The sequence below is a fragment of the Macaca fascicularis genome, chromosome 3 (assembly GCF_037993035.2).
Source record: "Macaca fascicularis isolate 582-1 chromosome 3, T2T-MFA8v1.1".
NCBI classification, from domain to species: domain Eukaryota; kingdom Metazoa; phylum Chordata; class Mammalia; order Primates; family Cercopithecidae; genus Macaca; species Macaca fascicularis.
This window is the reverse complement of record NC_088377.1, coordinates 119,440,626-119,456,102: the sequence shown is the minus strand read 5'-3', so window position 1 is coordinate 119,456,102 and position 15,477 is coordinate 119,440,626. Positions and strand designations below refer to the sequence as shown.

The window sequence follows — 15,477 nt, the reverse complement described above, 5'->3', positions numbered from 1 at the left end:
CACCTCTTGGGTTCCAGTCATTCTCCTGCCTCAGCATCCTGAGGAGCTGGGATTACAGGCACCTGCCACCATGCCTGGCTAATTTTTGTATTTTTAGTACAGATAGGGTTTCACCATGTTGGCCAGGTTGGTCTCGAACTCCTGACCTCAGGTGATTGCCCACCTTGGCCTCTCATGAGCCACCACCCCCGGCTGCAGGTATCATTTTCATGTAATGATTTCTTTTCCTTTGGGTAAATACCCCGTAGTGAGACTACTAGATTGAATTGTAATTCTATGTTTAGTTCTTTGAGAAATCTCCATACTGTTTTCCATAGAGGTTATACTGATTTATATTCCCACTAACAGTGTATAAGTGTTCCCTTTTCTCCTCTTTGCCAATGTGTGTTATTTTTTTACTTTCTAATAATAGCCATTCTGACTGGTGTAAGATGATATCTCATCGTGGTTTTAATTTGCATTTCTTTGATGATTAGTGATGTTGAGTATTTTTTCCTATGCTTGTTAGCCATTTGTATGTCTTCTTTTGAAAAAGTCTGTTCATATTGCCCACTCTTTTTTTTTCTTTTTTTTTTTTTTTTGAGACGGAGTCTCACTTTGTCTCCCAGGCTGGAGTGCAGTGGCCGGATCTCAGCTCACTGCAAGCTCCGCCTCCCGGGTTTACGTCATTCTCCTACCTCAGCCTCCCGAGTAGCTGGGACTACAGGCGCCCGCCACCTCGCCCGGCTAGTTTTTTTGTATTTTTTAGTAGAGACAGGGTTTCACCGTGTTAGCCAGGATGGTCTCGATCTCCTGACCTCGTAATCCGCCCGTCTCGACCTCCCAAAGTGCTGGGATTACAGGCTTGAGCCACTGCGCCCGGCCTTTTTTTTTTTTTTTTTGAGATGGAGTCTCCCTCTGTCACCCAGGCTGGAGTGCAGTGGTGTGATCTCGGCTCACTGAAAGCTCCACCTCCCGGGTTCATGCCATTCTCCTGCCTCAGCCTCCCAAGCAGCTGGAACCACAGGCACCCGCCACCATGCCCGGCTAATTTTTTTGGATTTTTAGTAGAGGCAGGGTTTCACCGTGTTGGCCAGGATGGTCTCGATCTCCTGACCTCATGATCCACCTGCCTCAGCCTCCCAAAGTGCTGGGATTACAGGTGTGAGCCACCACGCCTGGCCTATTGCCCACTTTTTAATGGGGCTGTTTGTTTCTTTTGTTGTTGAGTTGTTGAGTTCCTTGTAGATTCTAGTTAATATTCCTGAGTCATTTGATACCATCCATTCTGTGGCACCAGGAAAGTTTTGGCAATTCGACTCCCTTAAGTATAGTCTACCTTTTGGCCCAGGTTTTAGTTAATCAACAAATAAACTGTTACAGTTACTCCCAACCCCTCAGACAAACACACTAAATCTGGAATTTCTGCTAGTGAAGCCATGTTAATAGAGTTTAATCCAACTTTATATTCCCTCCACCCTGATACCACACTCTTAAGATCCATCCCCACACAGGTTCACCTGTCTATGTAAATTGACAAAATCAGCCAATTCTTTTGGTGTGTATTGTTCCTCCTAAGTTTGTGTCTCACACATTGGAGTCTACTTTCACCTGAGTCTGATTATAGATTTAGAAGCAATGAGAGGCGTTAAGGGTAGATTATAAGGAACAGTAGTCCCTTGTAAAGCAACTACCTTAGGGGAGGCTATTACAGTTCTTCAGGTAGGGGTAGACTGACAACTCGCCCAGAATTTCAGGCTCAAAATTATCACCTTCATCAGAATCTACTCATATGTTCCCTTCCCAATTTTCAGGAATGTCTTAATTTTATTAGGTTGGTGCAAAAGTAATGGCAGTTTTCGCCATTAAAAGTAAACTCTAGGCTGGGTGCGGTGGCGCGCGCCTGTAATCCCAGCACTTTGGGAGGCCAAGGCAGGTGGATCACCTGTGGTCAGGAGTTTGAGACCAGCTAGTCAACATGGTGAAACCCAGTCTCTACTAAAAATACAAAAAAAATTCACCGGGCATAGTGGCGGGAGCCTGTAATCCCAGCTTCTCGGGAGACTGAGTCAGGAGAATCACTTGAACCCGGGAGGCAGAGGTTGCAGTGAGCAGAGATCATGCCATTGCACTCCAGCCTGGGTGACAAGAGTGAAACTCCATCTTAAAAAAAAAAAAAAAAAAAAAGTAAACTCTACAGGACTGGAAATTTAATTTACAATTTTTCAGCTATCCATAGAGTTTAGAGTTTGGTTTGGTTAGATTTTGAGTTTGTTTTTCTATAATATAATTCCTATGGCTATAAGATATAAAGATTTCTTTTAGAAAAGTATAAGAAGATTTCAGGTCACTTATAGGGCCTTTGAGCCCATTATTTCTTACTTCTGAGTGCTGGAGAACACTTATAAGCAACTCCATTATAGCCTTTTATCACCTAAAATGTTCTATGACAGCAAATAGTTGGTCATTCAATTAAGGCTAAGGAAGACAAGTTACAATAAGGTAAGGGTAATAAAAAAATAAAGCTACAGATAAATCTTAATGGAAACTGAGTGTCTGGGCATGGTGGCGCATGCCTGTAGCCCAGTTACTCAGGAGGCTGAGGTGGAAGGGTTGTCTGAGCCCAGGAATTCAAATCCAGCCTGGGCAACATAGCAAGACCCCGTCTTAAAAAAACAAACAGATAAATAAGTAAATGAGTCAAAATAACTCATCTATTAAAAAAAAAATCTAAGGGTGGTATAATAAAAGGTACAGAAGAAATTTTTTAAAATTATGATGCATCTAATGACATTTTTTTAAAATAACACTTTTGTAAGAAAATACACATAAACATAGTTGGCCCATGGTGAGGTTAAATAAATTAAATCAATAATAGAAGAAATTGAGAACACTCAAATAATAATGTTTAAGAGTATTTGTCAAAATGGTTTCATAAGCAAAATGCTGTATCTTCAAGGTATAGATAATTCCTATGCTATTAAATCTATCTCAAAACATTGAAAAAGTAACTTTCCAAATTCACATTACAAGGGTCATAACAAAACTTGACAAGAATAGATAATCTATGCTTTAATCTCAACCAGATTAGTTGCAGCAGTTTTAGTAAATAAATATCAGATGTCTCAAAATGTGAGGCCCTATGAAATACTGTGAGTTAAAATTGCTTGATTTTCCGTCTGGGAAGTGAGGAGCGCCTCTGTCCAGCCCCCGCACCGTCCGGGAAGTAGGGAGCGCCTCTGCCTGGAAGTGGGGAGCGCCTCTGCCTGGTCGCCGGAACGTCCGGGAAGTGGGGAGCGCCTCTGTCCGGCCCCTGCACCCTCCGGGAAGTGAAGAGCGCCTCCGGCCTGGCGGCGCCCCACCGTCTGGGAAGTGCGGAGCGCCTCTGCCCGCAGCCGCATTATCAGGAAGCGAGGAGGGCCTCTGCCTGGCCACCGCACCGCCTGGGAAATGCTGAGCGCCTGGGCCCGGCTGCTGGCTGCTGTGCAACCTTCTAGGTGTGAAGTGGCAGCTTTGTGTGTGATCTTTCTGCCCTCCCCAAGTTTGCATTTTCGACAATAAAGTTTACTTTTAAATTAAAAGATTTAATTTGAAGAAGATTAAAAAAATTACTTGATTTTAAAACTGTGCACAGACTTTCACTTTCAGAATTGACAGACTAGGTTACTCAAATGGTTCAGACCATGGTTTTTTGTTCAAAGACATTGGAAAGTGTAATTAGTTGAACACTGTCCTTCCAAAATTCATGAACACCTAGAACCTCAGGATGTGAACTTATTTGGAAACAGGGTCTTTGCAAACGTAATTAATCTTGTAAATTCATACCGGATTGGAGTGGGCCCTGAATGAAACGACTTGGTATCCTTATAAAAAGAGGGAGGGACACACAGACACAGAGACACACAGAGAAAGCCAAGTGAAGACAGAGGCGGAGAATGGAGTTATGCTACGGCAAGCCCGGGGAATACCAGAAGCCACTAGGAACTGGAATATACAAAGGATTCCCCTCTAGAGCCTTTGGAGGGAGTGTGGTCCTGTTCACACCTTTGTTTCAGATTTCTGACTTCCAGAACAGTGGGAAAATAAATTCCTGTTGTTTTAAGCCAACCAATTTATAATAATTTTTACAGCAATCCTAGAAAACAAATGTAGATTTCGGTATCAGAAGTGAATAACTGCTATAACAGATACCTAAAAATGAGTTGGTAGAAATATAAATGTTAACGTGCTTCTGGGAAGGTCTCAGAAATAAACGAAGATGTTGTTGGAGGCAAATTTGAAAATAGGCTTAGAGTCAAGATAATGACTACCTTTAGGTAAGCAAGAGGGGCTCAAGAGAGGCTTCTTTGGTGTTGGTGTGGATGGTGTTTATAACGGTGTTTACTTCATGGTGATTTTTTGATCAATACATTTACTTATTTGTTTTTCATTTTTTTCTCTGTTATATTTTCCAAAAAATTTCAAAAAACTGTTGTGTAGGTTTAGAACAATGTTAATGAGTTTGCTTATGATTTGTCAGTTAGAGATCTGATTGATTTAAAAGAGCAGAAGGTATCACTGTGCATTTTTGTTTGTTTGAAAGCATCTCCACCTTTTGAGTTGATGACATGAAACCTCCTGTTCCTAACTAACCTTATTTGTCTGTCTAACATATAATATTGTAAGCTTTACGACGTTGCTCTACTGATGCTGTCTTTGCCCATCTGTTTTGCTTTCTTGGGACTTGCCCCTTGTGAAAAACAGCTCGTAAGCCTGCCATTCATATGCACTGAAACATGAGTAAACACCTCAGCTTGTCTAAGAGATCTGTCTAATAAACAGCTATTGTAGCAAAAATTGAAGTACTCACTTCCTGCTTTTGTCTTTTCTCCATGCGGAACAAATACTGATGCCATCTCATGGTATTGTGTTTATTTAAAAACAAGTTATATTACAACATGGATGAGCCATGGAAACATGCTAAGTGAAATAAACCAGACACATAAGACCACTTAGTTTTTATTCCATTTAAATGAAATGTCTAGATAGGGAAATTCCTCAAGACAGAAAGTAGATTGGTGATTACCAAGGTCTATGTGTGGGGGAAATGAGGAGAAACTGCAAATGGATTTGGTGTTTCTTTTGAGGTTGATGTAAGTGTTCTGGAATTAGACAGTGGTGATGGTTGTACAACTTTTTTTCATATACTAAAAATCACTGAATTGTACACCATGAAAGGGTAAATTTTATGGTATATGAATTATATCTCAGTAAAGCTGTTATAAAAACTCAGCCCTGAGCCAAGCACCTTAAAAAAAAAAGCTCATCTTGTTGCTGCGTCTAGAGAGATGACTGACGGGCTAGGGCATAAAAGTGGAATGAAAATTTCGTTTTCATGGTACTCTTTGATGCATTAAAAATTTTTATACCATGTATACATATTATCTATAAAAATCAATTAGCTTAAAACATTTTTCAATATTATCCATTTGCTAAATATGTGGAAAGTGTTTACTCATACAATACCAAAGTCAATCCATGCTACCTAAATATTGAAGAAAATTCTGTAGTCAGTATTTTAACATAATTTGAAAAAGAGTTATCAACGAACTCTTTATTAGAAAATATTGAAATGATTTTAGAAGTTGCCAGCCATCCAGAGTTGCAGTTGAGAATTCTGATTCCTATTCCTTTTCTGTTTCCTAAATATCCTGACTTTTCTTTCTGGGAGTACTTATGATTTTCCTGAAGTTCAGAAATTTCAGCACATTGTTTTCTTGCTTTATCAATGCTGTTTTCTCTTGGATATCTCTGAAAATATGAACTACAGCAAGATAAAATGAGCCATTCTCCATAACGAAGGATTTATGATCTCTTTAAGCGATCGTAAATGATAGCTGTTTGGCCAGCTGCTTACTTCTGTAGTTTTGGTTCACTTTCTAGGGACGGGGTCTCATTTTGTCACCCAGACTGGAGTGCAGTGGTACTATTGCAGCTCACTGTGGCCTCAAACTCCTGGGCTCAAGTGACCTTCTCACTTCAGTCTCCCTAGTAGCTTGGACTTCAGGTGTGCATCACCATGCCCTGCTAATTAAATTGTTTTTTCTTTTTTTGTAGAGACGAGGTCTCACTATGTTGCCCAGGGTTGCTGCTCATACTTGTGGATTGCCAGGTTAGCTCTGCAAGGTAAGAAGGAAATTCCTCTGGACAACGTAGGAGTCTTTTAAAAATGTGTATCAGTCAAAGTACAGCATAGTAGAAACTAAAACCACTCTGTTTTTTATCAGAAAAGATTTAGTAGATGGAGTTAGATATAAACTCAATAGGAGGCCTGGAAAAGAAGTTAAGGAGCTGCTTCCTGAATTTTGGCTCTAAGGCTACACAACTATATTTGCAATCCAGATGTCAGAAAGCTGATGCTGTTACCGTTTTTGTGGCTGCCCAAACCATAACCATCGAACAGCCACAACACTCATATCTAGACACTGGAACAAGTCAGCTGGTCACTCCATATTGGAACTCATGCCTATTGGAGTTTGTTTGTCCACATTTACACGTGCAGAAAGTTTGCTATTACCTCCCTCCTACTTTCTAAATATCATAGGATCCCTTGGGTGTTGCCTCATCAGGTGGAAACCTCTATGGCCAGTGGCGAGGCAACTTAGCTTGAGTTTTGTTCATGCCTGCTGGGCTCATTCTGCCCATTCATCCTGGCAGGCTGCACTCAGCTCATGCTACTGGCTCAGATCCCATGCCCACTGAGGGTGAGCCAGGCAGAGTGGTGAGAGGTGAGTGAGTGAGTGAGTGAGTGTGGGGTCTGGCCACTGTGCATAGCCAGGCACACCAGCTGCTGCATGTAGGGTGGGCAGTTCCAGGTGCTGGCACAGGCACCGGCTCTGTGCGAGGCTGTAGCTGGACCAGGAGTACTGCAAGTGGCTTACGCTGTGGGCACCGGCATCTGGACGAGGGGAATGCAATGGTGCCCCAAAACTTGGAGATGCCAGCAATATCAGAGCCCCAAGGGTTGGGGAGGGCATGTTACAGATCTCTTGTTCCCGCCATCCATAGCACAGCAAGCCAGCCAGAAAAGTGGTGTTTCAGCCATTCAGTTAGTCCTGAGTTCTTGTCCCACATCCAGGAAGAATGAGGTTATGTAGACAACTGGAGGGTGAGCAAGGCAGAGAAGAGCTTTATTTATTTATTTTTAATTTTTATTTTTAAATATACATAGAGAATTTATTTGGGCCAAGCTTGCAGATTGCAATGCAGGAGCACAGATTCAAGTTGGCCTGAATATACTCCAACAAGCAGTAGTTACAAGTGGATTTTTAAAAAATTATTATTATACTTAAAGTTCTAGGGTACATGTGCACAATGTGCAGGTTTGTTACATAGGTATACATGTGCCATGGTGGTTTGCTGCACCCATCAACTCATCATTTACATTAGGTATTTCTCCCAACACTGCCCCTCCCCCAGACCCCCAACCCCCAACAGGCCCCAGTGTGAGATGTTCCCCACCCTGTGTCCATGTGTTCTCCTTGTTCAACTCCCACTTATGACTGAGAACATGTGGTGTTTGGTTTTCTGTCCTTGTGATAGTTTGTTGAGAATGATGGTTTCCAGCTTCATCCATGTCCCTGCAAAGGACATGAACACATCCTTTTTTATGACTGCACAGTATTCCATGGTGTATATGTGCCACATTTTCTTTATCCAGTCTATTATTGATGGACATTTGGGTTGGTTCCAAGTCTTTGCTATTGTGAATAGTGCCACAGTAAACGCACTTGAGCATGTGTCTTTATAGAATGATTTATAAACCTTTGGGTATATACCCAGTAATGGGATGGCTGGGTCAAATGGTATTTCTAGTTCTAGATGCTTGAGGAATTGCCACACTGTCTTCGACAAGGGTTGAACTAATTTCTACTCTCACCCAACAGTATAAGAGCGTTCCTATTTCTCCACATCCTCTCCAGCATCTGTTGTTTCCTCACTTTTTTAATGATTGCCATTGTAACTGGTGTGAGGTGGTATCTCCTTGTGGTTTTGATTTGCATTTCTCTGATGGCCAGTGATGATGAGCATTTTTTCATGTGTCTGTTGGCTGCATAAATGTCTTCTTTGGAGAAGTGTCTGTTCATATCCTTTACCCACTTTTTGATGGGGTTGTTTGTTTTTTTCTTGTAAATTTGTTTAAGTTCTTTGTAGATTCTGGACATTAGCCCTTTGTCAGATGGAAAGATTGAGAAATTTTCTCCCATTTTGTAGGTTGCCTGTTCACTCTGATGATAGTTTCTTTTGCTGTGCAGAAGTTCTTTAGCTTAATTATATCCCATTTGTCAATTTTGGCTTTTGTTGCCTTTGCTTTTGGTGTTTTAGTCATGAAGTCTTTGTCCATGCCTGAGTCATGAATGGTATTGCCCAGGTTTTCTTCTAAGGTTTTTATGGTTTTAGGTGTTACATTTAAGTCTTTAATCCATCTTGAGTTAATTTTTGTGTAAGTGTAAGGATAGTTAATTTTTGTGTAAGTGTAAGGTTCAGTGTCAGCTTTCCACATATGGCTAGCCAGTTTTCCCAGCAACTTTTATTAAATAGGGAGTCCTTTTCCCATTGCTTGTTTTTGTCACGTTTGTCAAAGGTGTTATTTCTGAGGCCTTGTTCTGTTCCATTGGTCTATATATCTGTTTGGGTACCAGTACCATGCTGTTTTGGTTACTGTAGGCTTGTAGTATAGTTTGAAGTCAGGTAGCCATGATGCCTCCAGCTTTGTTCTTTTAGCTTAGGATTGTCTTGGCTATGTGGGCTCCTTTTTGGTTCCATATGAAGTTTAAAGTAGTTTTTTTTCCAATTCTGTGAAGAAAATCAGTGTCAGCTTTATGGGTTTACCATTGAATCTACAAATTACTTTGGGCAGTATGGCCATTTTCACGATATTGATTCTTCCTATCCATGAGCATGGAATGTTCTTCCATTTGTTTGTGTCCTCTTTTATTTTGTTGAGCAGTGGTTTGTAGTTCTCCATGAAGAGGTTCTTCACATCCCTTGTAAGTAGGATTCCTAGGTATTTTATTCTCTTTGTAGTAATTGTGAATGAGAGTTCACTTGTGATTTGGATCTCTGTTTTTCTGTTCTTGGTGTATAGGAATGCTTGTCATTTTTGCATCTTGATTTTGTATCTTGATTCTTTGCTGAAGTTGCTTGTCAGCTTAAGGAGATTTTGGGCTGAGACGATGAGGTTTTCTAAATACACAATCATGTCATCTGCAAAGAGGGGCAATTTGACTTCCTGTTTTCCTAATTGAATACCCTTTATTGTGTTCTCTTGCCTGATTGCCCTGGACAGAACTTTTAATACTATGTTGAACAGGAGAGGTGAGAGAAGGCATCCTTGTTTGTGCAGCTTTTCAAAGGGAATGCTTCCAGTTTTTGCCCATTCAGTATGATATTGGCTGTGGGTTTGTCATAAATGGCTTTTATTATTTTAAGATATGTTCCATCAATACCTAGTTTATTGAGAATTTTTAGCATGAAAGGCTGTTAAATTTTGTCAAAGGCCTTTTCTGTGTCTGTTGAGATAACCATGTGGTTTTTGTTGTTGGTTCTGTTTATGTGATGGATTATGTTTATTGATTTGTGTATGTTGAACCAGCCTTGCATCCCAGGGATGAAGCCAACTTCATTGTGGTGGATAAGCTTTTTGATGTGCTGCTGGATTCAGTTTGCCAGTATATTATTGAGGATTTTTGCATCAATGTTCATTTTGGATATTGGCCTGAAATTCTCTTTTTTTGTTGTCTCTCTGCCAAGCTTTGGTATCAGGATGACACTGGCCTCATAAAATAAGTTAAGGACGATTCCCTCTTTTTCTATTGATTGGAATGGTTTCAGAAGGAATGGCACCAGCTCCTCTTTGTACCTCTGGTAGAATTTGGCTGTGAATCTGTCTGATCTTGGACTTTTTTTGGTTGGTAGTTTATTAATTATTGCGTCAATTTCAGAACCTATTATTGGTCTATTCAGAGATTCAACTTCTTCCTGGTTTAGTCTTGGGAGGGTGTATGTATCCAGGAATTTATCCATTTCTTCTAGATTTTCTAGTTTATTTGCATAGAGGTGTTTATAGTATTCTCTAATGGTAGTTTGTATTTCTGTGGGATCAGTGGTGATATCCCGTTTATAATTTTTTATTGCATCTGTTTGATTCTTTCCTCTTTTCTTCTTTATTAGTCTTGCTATCAATCAATCAATTTTGTTGATCTTTTAAAAAAAAACCATCTCCTGGATTCATTTATTTTTTTCTTGAAGGGTTTTTTATGTCTCTATCTCCTTGAGTTCTGCTCTGATCTTAGTTATTTCTTGTCTTCTGCTAGCTTATGAGTTTGTTTGCTCTTGCTTCTCTAGTTCTTTTAATTGTGATGTTACGGTGTCAGTTTTAGATCTTTCCTGCTTTCTCTTATGGGCATTTTGGGCTACAAATTTCCCTCTACACACTGCTTTAAATGTGTCCCAGAAATTCTGGTACGTTGTGTCTTTGTTCTCATTGGTTTCAAAGAACAACTTTATTTCTGCCTTCATTTCATTATGTACCCAGTAGTCATTCAGGAGCAGGTTGTTCAGTCTTCATGTAGTTGTTTTGAGTGAGTTTCTTTATCCTGAGTTCTAATTTGATTGCACTGTGGTCTGAGAGACAGTTTGTTGTGATTTCTGTTCTTTTACATTTGCTGAGGAGTGTTTTACTTCCAATTATGTGGTCAATTTTAGAGTAAGTGCAATGTGGTGCTGAGAAGAATGGATATTCTGTTAATTTGGGGTGGAGAGTTCTGTAGATGTGTTTTAGGTTCACTTGGTCCAGAGCTAAGTTCAAGTCCTGGATATCCTTGTTAATTTTCTGTCTTGTTGATCTGTTTAGTATTGACAGTGGGTGTTAAAGTCTTCCATTATTATTCTGTGGGACTCTAAGTATCTTTGTAGGTCTCTAAGAACTTGCTTTATGAATCTGAGTGCTCCCATAGTGGGTGCATATATATTTAGGATAGTTAGCTCTTCTTGTTGAATTGATCCCTTTACCACTATATGATGGCCTTCTTTGTCTCTTTTGATCTTTGTTGGTTTAAAGTCTGTCTTATCAGAGACCAGGATTGCAACCCCTGTTTTTTTTTTTCTTTCCATTTGCTTGGTAGATCTTCCTCCATCCCTTTATTTTGAGACTATGTGTGTCTTTGCACCTGAGGTGGATCTGCTGAATACAGCACACTTATGGGTCTTGACTCTTTATCCAATTTTCCAGGCTGTGTCTTTTAATTGGGGCATTTAGCCCATTTACATTTTGGTTAATATCGTTATGTGTGGATTTGATCCTGTCATTATGATGCTAGCTAGTTATGTCACCTGTTAGTTGATGCAGTTTCTTCATACCATCGATGGTCTTTACATTTGGCATGTTTTTGCAGTGGTTTGTATTGGTTGTTCCTCTCCATGTTTAGTGCTTCCTTCAGGAGCTCTTGTAAGGCAGGCCTGGTGGTGACAAAATCTCTCGGCATTTGTTTGTCTGTAAAGAATTTTATTTCTCCTTCACTTATGAAGCTTAGTTTGGCTGGATATGAATTCTGGGTTGAAAATTCTTTTCTTTAAGAATGTTGACTATTGGCCCCTACTGTCTTCTGGCTTGTAAGGTTTCTGTTCAGAGGTCCACTCAGTCTGATGGGCTTCCCTTTGTGGGTAACCAGACCTTTCTCTCTGGCTGCCCTTAATATTTTTTTCTTCATTTCAATCTTGGTGAATCTGACAATTATGTGTCTTGGGGTTGCCCTTCTCAAGGAGTATCTTTGTGGCATTCTCTGTATTTCCTGAATTGGAATGTTGGCCTGCCTTGCTAGGTTGGGGAAGATCTCCCGAATAATATTCTGAAGAGTGTTTTCTAACTTGGTTCCATTCTCCCCATCACTCTCAGGTACACCAATCAAACGTAGATTTGATCTTTTCACATAGTTCTTCGAGGCTTTGTTCACTTCTTTTCACTCTTTTTTCTCTAAACTTCTTTTCTCACTTCATTTTCCCTGGCTTGAAATTTGGGTCTCACTGGGGACCTACTCTTTCCCACGTAGGAACCTGTCTGCCTCCCACCACCATCAAAACTTTGAAAGCCCATCTTATTGGTGGAATCTAAATCATATCTATAATCCTAGTTTTAAGTGAGTTTAAGAAATGTAGTTTTTATTCTAACGTGATCTGTAATACAGAGGAAGAGGTGAGAATGAAAGTCACCTGCTAGTGGACAATATCTAACCCAATTTTATGCTTTGTCTACTCTGCAGCCAGATATATACCCTTCCATCCATAAACCTCCCCACGATAACAATAGCAATAAAACCACTACCACCAAACATAAGGTAACTCTTCCTAATATAAAATAAAACACCGTCTCCTTCCATTTATAGGGATGCAGTGAAGGGATGCAATAGAGATGGGCATGAGGAGAATCAGTATCCCTTTGCAAAGTAATGAACTCAGGTGAGTCCATTCATTACAGTGTCTTCAACAAGGCAGGTAGCTTCACCAAGAAAGAAGGGTCTAATTCTACCTAAAAAAAAATGAGGCTCTGATATTTTCAGGCTTGATTTTCAATTCTCAAGGTACCATTCTATCCCAATAAATATCCTAAATTCTTGCAAAGTTGCCTAAAACCTGCAACTTGTGTATTCAGATTTATCGATTATTAATAATATCAGTCCTATGATCACATGAGATGAAATTAATTTAGAGCAGTAGTTTTCATTGGAGGGGTGAATGATGGTGGTGCCACTGTTTCTAGTAGTGATTTTGCTCCCCATTGGATATTTGGCAATGTATGTCCATTTTGGGTTGTCACAATTTGGGTTAGGGAGAGCTGTTAGTGGCATCTAGCGGATAGAGTCCAGAGGTACTGAGATATCCTACGATGCATAGGACAGCCTTCCTCAGCCTTTTGCCACAGGGTCAAAGAATTATCTGGCCCATGAATAATGACAAAGATAAGAAATCACAGAAGCTCTCTGTGTATTGGAAGAAGTTTTGAGTTAAGTAGTTCAAGTCAGCTGGATGTAGTGGCTCACACCTGTACCCCCAGCACTTTGAGAGGCTGAGGCAGGAGGATCACTTGAGCTCAGGAGTTCAAGTCCAGCCTTGGCAAGTAGCAAGGTCCCATGTCATATTTAGAAATTCTAAAAAAAGTTAAAACCCTGGGCTTGCCATCATTGTTATCTAATTTTTCAAAGGCTGTCAGAACTGCCACCTTAGCCCACCCCAGTCCTTTTATTTCTTATTTCCATTTTAGTGTTCTATCATAACAAACAATTGGTAGCAGATCTTGTGTTCAACAGGCACCTTATTTCAGGTGATGATATATGATAATTTAAGTAAGTGTATTACCACTGCACGTCTTGGACTACCAATATCTTATTTTCCACTGGTAATCAAGATATCATTGCCTTTTAATCCAAACTGGGTGAAATGATAAATATCAAATTTCCAGTGTTGAAGTTTTATTTCTTTATGTTTTGAACATCTTTATATACCAACTATTGTATCAGACAAAATTAGTTAGCAAATAGAAAACACTATATATATTTCATGCAGAAAAAAATTTTGGTATGTACACAATCATTTAAAGGACTGAAGGAGTCAGAGATTCAAGGAAATTTTCAGTTTCAAGATCATATAACTGTAGCTATGATCTAGAGGTCAGAAAATTAGTGCAGCTGTTTCTGCTACCCTCTCCACAACTGCTCCTCTGCCTTGCCCTTATACCTTTGAATGAAGCTAGTGAATATGGATTCTATTCTCATAGATGATTGAGCTTGATTTGCTGCTGTTACATCTACACGAAGATGGCCTCTGCCTCCCTTACATTTTCTAAATATCAAAATGCCCATGGGATTCCTAATACATCTGAATTATGTAATTGTTTAAAGTTTTTCAAAATTTGGTTTCTCCAATGTTGTTAGTTTTATTTAAATATTTAATGATTCTTGATTGTCTATATATATTTGTGTTCATAGTATATAATATGTAGTGTTGGTGGCCAGAATTGATTTAGTTTGTCCAAATAAGAAGCCCTTTTCACCCGGCAGACGTTAAGTGCAAGTTTTCATTATAGGTATACTAGTTCTGATGGTTGTGTGTTTGTTTGTAGGGTGAATGAGGAAGTTGGTGGTATAGGGAGGTTACATGTGAATAGTCTCTTCTTTGCGATTTATGAGTAGTTTCTATGCTGGATCTTCCTATTTCAGCTATTAAGACAACTGAAAGTCAATTGGGTTACTATCAGTCTCCTTCCTATAAACCTGTTTTCCATTCGGTAATCTCTGAAGTTAGACTTCCCCCTTAGTAGAGCTGTACTTGAAGTTTTATTCAGGAGAGAAATGCTATTTTCAGTTCCTCTGGCAACAGAATTAATATGTAGTTCTTTTCCTTCTAATGAATTATCCAGCCTACTGTCCAAGTCTCAGCCCTTCTCACAACCCTCATTGTCTCTTGCCTAAGTATTATGCAGAGAATTTATTGGAAGAACTCACTTTAGTGATTCTTCTCTTTGATGATCATCACCTGGATGAAATTATTAGCTCCTTAGTCTGTTGCATTTTGTTGGCAATCTGGACCTACTTCCAGAACTGTCAAAATTCCTCCATAGCCCTCAAAAGTCTGCTGGTGACATTACTCTCAGGTTTATAGAAATGCTATGATTTTATGGATTTATTTCTATTTGTATATTTCTTCTGTGATTTCTGTGTATTTTGGGGAGGGTAGTGAGGTAATTCACATGTTCATTTTGTTCAATTAGTTGTGAACCGGCACTATTATCTTTAGATTTACAGCAAACTAAATTTTACTTTCTTGGCTTCTTAAAAAATTAATCAGGATCTGCAGTTTCTCTCTCAACAAAATAAGACAATTCAATTTTGTTTTTTTCATTTCTCGTATTTTACTTTCCCCAAGCACTCCATCTATTTACCCCCTACCTCTTGGATTTGGTTACAATAATTTAGAATTATGTCCCCTCTAGTTTGCATATCCTTGCTTAATAAAACTGTATTAAATCCCACAATCTCAGTATCAGCAATTATTCACAATTTATTTTAACTTTTATTTTCTTTTTCTCTTACATCATTTTTTCTCTTACAACATTTTACATGTCCTCTCATTTCTTGGATTTAAAAGACTTTTTTCTTAGAGTAATTTTGGAAATAGGGTACACTGTTATCTGCTTCTCAAAACTTCAAGTAAGTAACCAGACAGGTTATTAATATTATTTCCAGATCTGGGTGATGAATCAGAGGCTCAATGTTGACTTTTTTAAGGTTACACAAATTCAGTGGTAAAGCCTAGACCCAAATTTGGATCTCCAGACTCTGAAGTTTGCTGTCTTTTGTATACATATTTGTTTCTTTTTCTTATAGTAGGTGTCCACGACAAGCTGTTTATTTTACTATCTTTTGTTGGAGTACTTTGAAAGACCATTTCTAAATACAGATCTCT

The 15,477-nt window shown here is 39.3% G+C and overlaps 1 protein-coding gene across 12 annotated transcripts in view; it reads left to right on the top strand.

Moving 5' to 3' along the window:
- PHF14 (PHD finger protein 14) overlaps positions 1–15,477 on the top strand; it is a 231,232-nt gene that overhangs the window by 12,761 nt on the left and 202,994 nt on the right. For all 12 annotated transcript variants that reach the window (XM_074035430.1, XM_074035424.1, XM_074035418.1 and 9 more), the window contains exon 2: positions 6,076–6,144. The gene's annotated coding sequence lies outside the window, so the exon portion shown is untranslated. The remainder of the gene's footprint in view (positions 1–6,075; positions 6,145–15,477) is intronic.